This window comes from Chelonia mydas, chromosome 2 (genome assembly GCF_015237465.2).
Source record: "Chelonia mydas isolate rCheMyd1 chromosome 2, rCheMyd1.pri.v2, whole genome shotgun sequence".
In the NCBI taxonomy this organism is placed as follows: Eukaryota; Metazoa; Chordata; order Testudines; family Cheloniidae; genus Chelonia; species Chelonia mydas.
In genome coordinates, this window is record NC_057850.1 from 117,549,384 (window position 1) to 117,559,172 (window position 9,789).

Below are 9,789 nucleotides of genomic sequence, written 5' to 3' on the forward strand. Positions count from 1 at the left end.
GGGTCTGGATATGCAGCAGAGTGGAGGAAGAGGTTGGAAGTGAAACTGGTGAATATGCATCTATGTGGATTCCACCTATCTTTGGACCCATGCAGGCCACAGAACCTACAGCAGCAGAGTTGTTATGGCAATCGTAGAACACGCTGTAGCCATTTTGGGGGGAGAAGGGGATACGGAGTGTAAGATGGCTCCTCCCTGTCCCAGAGAGATCATCAGTGACTGTCAGTGGCTTTAGCTGGGAGATGCCATGCTCCAGGATCTGGGCAGTAAGGTTGTATTCAGATGTTATTCAATGATAACTGGTTACATTTTGTTAGCCATCAGTCTTGCTTACCACGCTGGGACGTTGTGAGGCTTCGTCCATTAATATTTGTAAAGCACTTTGAGACACTGAAACGGAAGGTGCAGTCTAGGGACAGAGAATAATTTATTATTTCATTAAAAAATAATCATTAATAATTTCACAAAAGGAACAGGCTTAAAATATCTGAAAAATCACAGATCACCACCAATTGTGTGTGTATGTGTGTGTGTTCTCTCTCTTTCATGTATTATTTAGCTTTCCCAACACGGTATGTTAGTTGATATCCTAAAACAGACAGCTTGATCTGGCTGAGTCACACAGGTGAGGAGGAACAATTATCTGTGTGTTCCTCAGCTACAAATTATTCACTTTTCCCTGTTAATAAAAAGACGTTTTATATAATTGCATTCAGGCAGCCAATCCTGAGGGTGTGGCTACTGTGAGATCATCACACCCCTGGGGAATCAGATCCACTTGGATGTGTGTCAGAGCTTCATAATACCTGAGGCAACCCACAGCATCTTAAAATAACTTAAACACACCTCATGTCATGCCTGGCTGTTTAATCAGCCCAGAAGTGTCAGTCATTTCCATTCACTGAAGAATCACCTCAATTGCTCTCATTCTGATCCTGTAGCAAGCATTTGACTTTTGAACTCAGAACTTCCCTTAACAGAAACCAGGGTTGTGTGCATAACTGCCTCCCCACCCCCCACAATTCCCATCCCCTTTCGGAAGATGTGCTGTTCCATGCAGCCTATCCCTCATCTGCAGCATCTGGTTGTTTAAAGGAGGCAGCATAACCTGGATATTCGAGTGGGAGACTTGGAGAGAGCAAAGCCAGGACCAGTCTCCCTTGAAATTAATGGGCTTTTTGCTATTGACTAAATGGGAACCGGATTTGACCCGAGTTCTATTCCCAGCTCTGCCTCAGGCAGAAAGACATTTAGGCTTAATATTTTCAAGTGTCTGCTTAATTGCAGGTGCCTCAGTTTTGGGTGCCCAACTAGAGAGACTTTGGACCCATTATTATAGGTATAACCATAACACCGAGGGGCCTGAATCATGGAGCAGAACAAAGACACAGTCCGGGCTCCCAGGAGCTTACAATCTAAATTTGTTTTGTGCCATTTCGAGTTGACAGTTCTTACCATCTCTGAAAACCAGGGCCCACATGTCTCAGACTGAGTACCAAACAACGGAGGTGCTCAGAATTAGATGCTATTTATCACAATTGTGGGCCTCTCCCTCTCTGTCCCACTTTTCCCCACCAGCAAATTAAGAATGAAAATACCCGCATTTGTAAAATGCTTTGAGAACCTTGGATTTGAGGCATTTTATAATTGCCTAGTCTTCTCACATTCAAATATACTAATTTCTTCCAGCTTTTGTTGGATTTTGACCTTTTTATTTTCAGGAGCACAACATTTTGTTTTTACAGCTTTATTTTGCTAGCCACAGTCACATTTGAATTCCCTTTTTGGGCTCTCAAGTTGTATAGAATAATACTAAATTAAGTCAATTGACAAATGGACTACAAGCCCAAAATATTTTATTACTGCCTATTAGAGCAGAACGTAACCATTCCACAAAATGTCTTTGTGCTTTTGTTGTGTGGCTTTCAGGTGGCTCTGATTTCCGCAGCTCCAGCAAGCTGTCTTACTTCCCTCTTACCACTAGGTGGAACTAGTGCTCCATCTCAGTCTTTTCAAGGGCCAGATCAATTAGCGAGAGTGGCCTGGACTTGAACATTGTAAATTCTTTTCATTTGGGGCTGAAAAAATGATGAACCAGAAGCTCCAGTCCTGTTTTACAAAGCAACGATTCAGTTCTAGTGAATACAGTGTCACAGGAAACGTCTATCAATATCAATTTATAATTAAATCATAACAAGCTTGTGACAATGAGGCACAAATCTGGAACATGCCTTTCGAAGGAGAGACAGATGATTTTGCCAAGCATGCCATAACACCAGCCCTTTATGAATAATTAGACTTTTATAATTAACTTTCTCGGGGGTGGGGAGAAGCTGAAGCAATAACAGGTTTTCTTAGCTTATCTTTACAACAACAAATGCTTTTTTGTTCTGTTTACTCCGACTCTTAGGTTCCATATTCTGGCATTAGCCCATTTAGCATGAGGTAATTCTAGACCTTCTTCTGTTGTTGCCCAAATGAAGTCTCTCCTATAGCAGCTCTTCACAGAAGAGTTTGCTACAAGGCAAGCTCAAGTGGCAAAGTCCCTCTATAGTTTGCAAGTCCAGCACCTTTTGTCCCACAGGCTCACACAGAATTGGCCCAGTAGAACCAGATGAACTACTCACATACAGTCACTGCCCTTCCCTACCTTCTCCTTCATCCCTACTCTGGGTCTGCGTGAGCTACTCAGAGTTCATTCAGTCTAATTCCAGGGACCTCCATGCACCTCAGCCTGCCAGGCCAACATGTGGAGCACAATGTGGGGGTAGTCCTGAAGAGAGAGACACAAGAGAAAGGATAACATAAGAGGGTTAAAGCCAGGCTGAACCTAGCTAATCTTGTCTAGACTCTCACCCTCATGATTAGCATGCCTGATACAAGACTATTCAAATAAGATCTAAATAATGTGGCAGACAAATAGATTTAAAATAATCTGTGAAATAACAGCCAGGGCCCAATCCTCCTTTGCAGCAGGGCTGTTTTGCACCACTACCAGTAACCCAAAAGCCAGGATAGCTGACCAAGGAAAGATCCCCTCTATTAGCTTACAACCAACATAGCAGCTCCTAACACCTGCTCCTCACTCCCTGCAGCCAGGCTAAGGGGCTGACCTGGGCAAAGGGGGCATTGCTGGAACATCCCTGTGCCCCGTGATTCCCAACTGCCACAATGGCTGCTTGGCACTATCAGCCGCCACAGTAATTAGAGCAGCTTTTAGCCAATATATGCTGGGGATCTAGCCTGGGGTACTGAGAGCCCAGCTTCGGGGAGGAGCAAACGTCGCTTAAAGCCCCTGTATTATAGGTCTGAGTAGTCTTTTGTTTCCCCCGCGACTCCACCTCCACACACAGTTATCATAGAAAGCAGAGGTGGAAATGACCCATTGGCTAATCTAGAAACTTCCTCTGTCAGAGCAAATTAGCAGCATGTTTTCCTGCATTTTATCCAACCTAGTTTTAAATGTCGTAGGTGGTTTGGTTTCCACCACTTCCCTTGGGAGACTATTACACTGCCAAAACAGATCTCATTGGGGGAAGATTTCCCTGATTTTCAGACTCAGGGTTCGTCTCCACTAGAAAGTTTTGCCACTTTAACTATAATGGTATAGTTAAAGCAGAAGACAAACACACTTTCAGTGTGGATGCAGTTATACCCATATAAAATGCTTACATTGGTATAGTTTATTCTGGTTTGGGAAGTGGAGTACACTACACTGATATGAATTGCCTTCATACAGATAATAACTGCATCTTCATTAGGGCTTGTACCAATAACAATTTCAGTAAAAACATTGCACCCCAACCAACAGTTATAAAGGTAAAATACTGAAGTACAGAACAGACTTAAATGTCTCTAGAGTGAGGTAACTTCATCTCTCTGAAGTTTCCCCTCTGCTTTATGCACTATGGGCCACTCTATTTGATGGGCCTGATTTTACAATCTTTACAAAGGGAGATGTCCCATTGAAATTAACCTGTGTGGAAGCGGAGTAAGGACTGCATTGTCAGGGCTTTTTAGCCTCACCATGCCCTGCAAATCTATTCTTCCCGCTCAGGTCATGCTGAACTATTCCAGTCAGGCCTTTGTAGCTGCTCTGTGCCTGTTTGAGCTAATCTCTTCCACCATTCTGAACGTATCCAGTCTTCCTTCCAGACTCTTGCCACGGCTTCCGTACTGATGTAACTATGTCAGCTAGGGGAGTGGTTTTTAACTCAGTTATACTGATCCAACCCAAAATGTGAATACAGTCATACCAATACAAAGGTGCCTTATACCAATATAGCTTATTCCCCTGCCACATGTGAATGCCAGTACAGTTAAAGTGGTACAACTTTTGTATGTAGGCCTCTCTCTCACCTTCACTACCACTCAGCAATACACATACAATTTAATACAACACCCATAAGCTTGCAGACCCCTTTATTCTTCTCAAGGAAGCTTGAATGAGCGACACATTTATTCAAGCTTCTTCAGCTCCTCCCTCTACCCAACTAGGGTGACCAGACAGCAAATGTGAAAAATCGGGACAGAGGGTGGAGGGTAATAGGAGCCTATATGAGAAAAAGACCCCAAAATCAGGTCATCTGGTCACGCTATACCCAACTGATTCTCAGGGTAAATAAGACAGCCATGCCTTTCACCTCTCTTTTCAAATCTTTGTTTGGGTCAAACGGTCTGACTCAGTACTAATAATTAGGTGACCAAGTTTTGTTCCCCAATCCATTTTGGTTTGGTTTTGCTTTCAGATTAGGGTGTATATTCCATTTCAGTTGGAAACAGAAACATTGACTCCGCAAACACTCGTTGTAGGTGATCAGGATTTTGGAAGCGTGAAGGGGCATAATGTGATGACAAGCAGAAATCATCCAAAGGAGACACTTGGGATATGTCTGCCCTGCAACTAGAAGCAAGCCTCCCAGCTCAGGGAGACAGACTCCTGCTAGCTCGGCTCCAACTAGCACGCTAAAGATGGCCGGGTAGATGTTCTGGCTGAGGCTTGAGCCTGAGCTCTCAAGCCTAAGGGCTCGTTCGCAGCTGCAGCATAGGCATACCCCATTCTTCCTTCACAAAAGCTGGTTGCTGTGTTTGACTGAACAATCATCAAAAAGAGTTGGGGGTGAATTAGAAAGAAAAGATAACAAATGACTTTATTAAGAGCAAAAGGTTAATTGATTGAGCTTAATTGGAACTGCATGAGCAAGAGGGAGGGTTCCAGTTTTTTCTGGTCCCACAGACACTCCATCCCCACAACCTCAGCAGCAAGACATTGTGTTACCAGGCTTAAATCCTCCAAACAAACTCCTATTGGCTTCTTCACCTGCAGGATGACCCAGAGGGCAGGGCACACTGCCTTTTTGGAAGCAGCTGGCTTTTAGAAATTAACCCTTCACAGGATTGCTAACCCCAAGCATTCAAAAAGCACCAGGAGATAGCCCCCCCAAAGAGTAAGATCAGCTTCAAAAAAAATCACAAGATTTTTAAAATAATAAACTTCAAATTCTTATTTGCCTCCCAGTTACTGAGCCATTAGAGCACAGTCAGGTTCACATTTTCAGGCAGCTTTTCTCTGCAACTGTGAGGGCTAGAAAATATTTGTGTTTTTTTAACTGAAAGCTGAGATTCTTACCTATTCAATGGATTTCAGGAGCTGAGGTTTTAAGAAAAGAAAAACCTATAGTAAGATTCACAATAAAAGTCAGTGATCTGGCAAGAGTTAATCTCAGATGACTCACTGATCACATGATCAGAGACATTACCATCATACTCCCTTATTTTATGAAGCCACATTTTCCTCAAGCCCTACAAATAGGATAAGCAACAAAATGGCAGTGCAGACAGACTGGCCATGCTTGCCTCCCACTAGGACCGACACAACCCTCATCTCAAAAAAAACACACACCAAACCACACACACTTTACCCTAAACTAAAACTAGTTTAGAAAAAATAGTAACTATGTGCATTGATCTATACTACATTCCTTTTTCTCACAAACAGCAGCAACTACAAATATTCACAGATTACAGAGTGTTTATCTGGGAAACAGAGGTTGCAGTGATAGGGTCTGGGGTTTTCTTTTAATGAAATTGTGACATGTATAAGCCTCCTGAAGTTACCTAAGCAGTCTGGGTCAAATGTTCAATACATAACCTTCATTTGTCACGTGTTACTTTGCACATGGAAACACTAATACATGCAGCTTTGTACACTATCACTTCTGCATTCAGGGGATTGATTTCACATGCACACAATAACACTGTTTATAAGCATAAAGAGCAAACAGGTTTATACATGTGCAGTTGGATGCATAAGTGATAAAGAGGAGAAAAAGAAAAAAAGAACTACTTTCCATGTGTTTAAGTGTTTATTGTTTAAACAAATGGAGACAGATGAGGCCCTTTGAAAATTTGACCCTCCAGTAAAATCATACTTTAGAATCCTTCTTTTTTCCCCAAATTTACCATGACAGATGCTCCCTTCTGCAGCTTGGATGGCCAAAGAAGCAGAAAGAATAGCTATGACCAAGACTTCACCAAAGCAGGGAAGAAGTGGCAATGCTGTGTGCTCCTGTTTTCCCCACGAGTCTTGTATCATGGGCAAGATGTTAAGACTCTGCAGAAAACCTTGCAGTCATGCTCAGCTAGAAAGGGGTTGGAACTGAAGAACAGCTACCAACCCATATCACCTATGTAACCCAGATGGAAAATCCACTCAGAATAGCATCAACTTCGGTTCTATGCCTTTCAACAGCCTCCTAGGGGTCAAGAACCAGACAGCATGGCTAACAGACCAGTAGCAGAAAAAGTAATGGGCCAAATATGCCAGCAGTGCTGAAATACCAGCTTGCAAATTATACAGAGGAGCAGGCACTCCATGTAGATCCCCCTAGATCTGCAGGATGCGGGGACTGGTGCAGTCAGAAGCCCACACTCCCTGTGCCCTTCATGCATGAGTGCATTGGAGCACTCTTACATGACTCTCTGCCTACACAGGGTGCCACATTACCCATTATGATGCATCAGAGTAGTTAGTGCTCATTAAGTGCTTTGAAGATTAAAAACATTGATACAAGTGCTCAGGATTGCAGTTATTATGAATATGTAATACTATTGCAAAGGAGTAAGGAGGAGTGGCTTTTCCACACACACACACACATAAATAGGAAAAGCAGGTCATTCGCAAGAGAAATGGGTGCTTGGTCCTTTCTTGAGTGAATAAATGTGCCAAAACACATGCTAAATCAACCGGTGAACCAGAATGGAGCTTTTACCATGCTAGGTCCTTCCAGCTTTTGAGCTTCTTCCTGCAAGATGCTGGTTGCCCTCCGCTCCTTCTGCCTTCAACAGGAGCTAAGGCGGCTCAGCATCTTGCAAGGCTGATCCCTTAAATAATGTACAGAGGGGAAAAATAAATTAACACAAACAGCAAAAGATCAATATTACAGCACCAAATCCTGAAGTTCCTACTCAGATTTCACACAGCCCCTACCGAAGGTCTTCAGTAAGAGGTTCTTCTTGAATAAGGACAAAGTAAAAACAAAGGGCCATATCTTTGGCACTGTTAAGGCTGCTTTGTGCTGTTCCAGAAGTACAAACCAGCCTTAAATCAGGCTTAACCTGCTAATGCATTGCAGTGCTCTCAGGCTGCCATAGGAGACCTGATCCCAGTTCCCCAGCCTAAGGAGCGTGGCCAAGGTAAAGAACACAGGGCAGGAGTGTCCCTGCATTCCCTCGATTCCAGCATAGGCAATTGAAAGTCGGTGGCAGCAGGATATACCTGTCCAACTCTGGAGGCTGCTGCTCAGATTATGCCAATGCCCAGCTGGCTTAAAGTCTGCTTTGCTCCCCAACTCAGCTGTGTTGAACTTTGGCCTTGATTGAGGACATAGCCCTGAGCAATCACTTCAGAATTTGATCCACAGCAAAGCATTTAACTCACTTCAGTGTATCCCTGGGCACCGATAACAGAACTAGTTCTTAATCATGCAAAACTCCCTGAAATGTATTGGGATGTTTCCCAGAGAAAGAACTGGTTAAAAATTGAGGCCTCCCCTGCATTCGCTTGCTCCACAGCAGGCAGGAGCCTCAAACCCCCAGGGGCTCTGTGGTCCCCATTCCATATATGTAGAGTGGATAGGGCAGGAGGTAGGCTGGGCATAGTGTGTTACCTGTATGCTCATGAAACAGAGTAAGTTTCAGCCTGCTTCAGTGTTGGAGACCCCTTTCCTCACCTTAAGGGTGCTTCCTGGAATAGCCATCAATTGGGGTAGCCGTGGCGGCGGGGCTTTTGCAGGGACTGATGAGCAGATGATCCTTGCCTTGGAGGATCCCCAGGAGGCAGGATGGAGACATGTGGCCTGTTAAGCGTTTATTTAAAGCCTGCCTCTCTCTCACACCCTTCCAGCAAAATGTACATTAGGAGGGCTGCTCCCTACAGAAACAAATCAAATATATAATTACAATGAAATGGTATTAAATCAAACTAAATAGCTTAAATCAAACAGCAAAAAATTATCTCCTAAGATGCATAGACAGTTGTTAATGACTATTGTGACAAAGTTCCTCCTCTGCCTTGGTGGGTCCTGCACTTATTGGTGGATTTGCTTGTCTCAGAGATTCATGGCAGTCCTCAGTTTGGCCACTCTTGTTAGTAGCTCAAACCTGCCGTTCACTCAGCTAACCTCATCACTGGCCATCATGGGGAAAGGGAGGAGAACAATCCCCACAGTGTCTGCTGATCCACCATGTGGGGCAAGGAACAGACAAGAGACCTTCCCCTCTGGTAGAACCCACAGTCCAGGTCAACTCCTTCTGAGTCGGATCAGGAGTTGGGAAGTTTCAGGGGGAACCCAGGCCCACCCTCTACTCCAGGTTCCAGCCCAGGGCTCTGTGGAATGCAGCTGTCTAGAGTACCTCCTGGAACAGCTGTGCGACAGCTACAGCTCCCTGGGCTACTTCCCCATGGCCTCCTCCCAGCACCTTCTTTATCCTCACCACAGGATCTTCCTCCTGGTGTCTGATAATGCTTGTACTCCTCAGTCCTCCAGTAGTAAGCCTTCTCACTCTCAGCATCTAGTGCCTCTTTCTCCTAGCGCACGCACACACACCACAAACTGAAGAGAAGTCCTTTTTAAACCCAGGTGCCCTGATTAGCCAGCCTGCCCTAATTGATTCTAGCAGCTTCTTAATTGGCTCTAGGTGTCCTAGTTAGCCTGCCTGCCTGACTTTTTTCCAGCAAGGTTTTTTTTTTTTTTTTTTTTTTGGAACTGCCCCTGTTACCTTACCCAGGGAAAATGAACCTGCTTAATCTGGGACTAATATATCTTTTGCTTCCAAAAAAAAAAAAACACTTACCTGGCAGGGGAGATACCATGATCACAAAGGTGGTTTTCCCAGGGTGAGGCTCATCCATTGCACTGTGGGTGTGCTGACCCCTGCAATTTCCCCAAATGCAGGAAACTCGACTGCATAATTTGTCATAGTGGGGGACAGTGTTTGCGCTCTCTCCTGGGAAAAAAAACACTCTCCTGTAGCCATCTGGCCTGACACGCTGTGTATTTCTATAGCAGTGCAGCACTGCAACAGGTAAAGTGCACCGACCAAGTCTGATTAAGAAATGTGTCTGCAGCTCTCCTTGACTTCAGTGGGATTTGTGGGTACTCAGCACTTCTTTAGAAATCAAGCCATTCTTATCTTTCCTGCCCCCAAGAACTCACAATCTAAGGGTCTGATCCAAAGCCCACTGACATCAATCACATTGGAATGAAAATCATTCCCATAGGCCAAATT

The 9,789-nt window shown here is 44.2% G+C and overlaps 1 long non-coding RNA gene and 1 other non-coding gene across 2 annotated transcripts; one reads left to right on the forward strand and one right to left on the reverse strand.

The window, feature by feature from the left end:
• Positions 1-405: 405 nt before the first annotated feature.
• Positions 406-9,202, reverse strand: LOC122464566. Its single transcript, XR_006288730.1, has 3 exons — positions 8,995-9,202; positions 7,272-7,383; positions 406-2,773 (listed from the first exon to the last, which is right to left on the reverse strand). It is a non-coding gene; the product is annotated as an uncharacterized LOC122464566 (long non-coding RNA).
• A 144-nt stretch (positions 9,203-9,346) lies between these two features.
• On the forward strand, positions 9,347-9,510 carry LOC114019291. Its single transcript, XR_003564394.2, has one exon. It is a non-coding gene; the product is annotated as a U1 spliceosomal RNA (small nuclear RNA).
• The last annotated feature ends 279 nt before the right edge of the window (positions 9,511-9,789 follow it).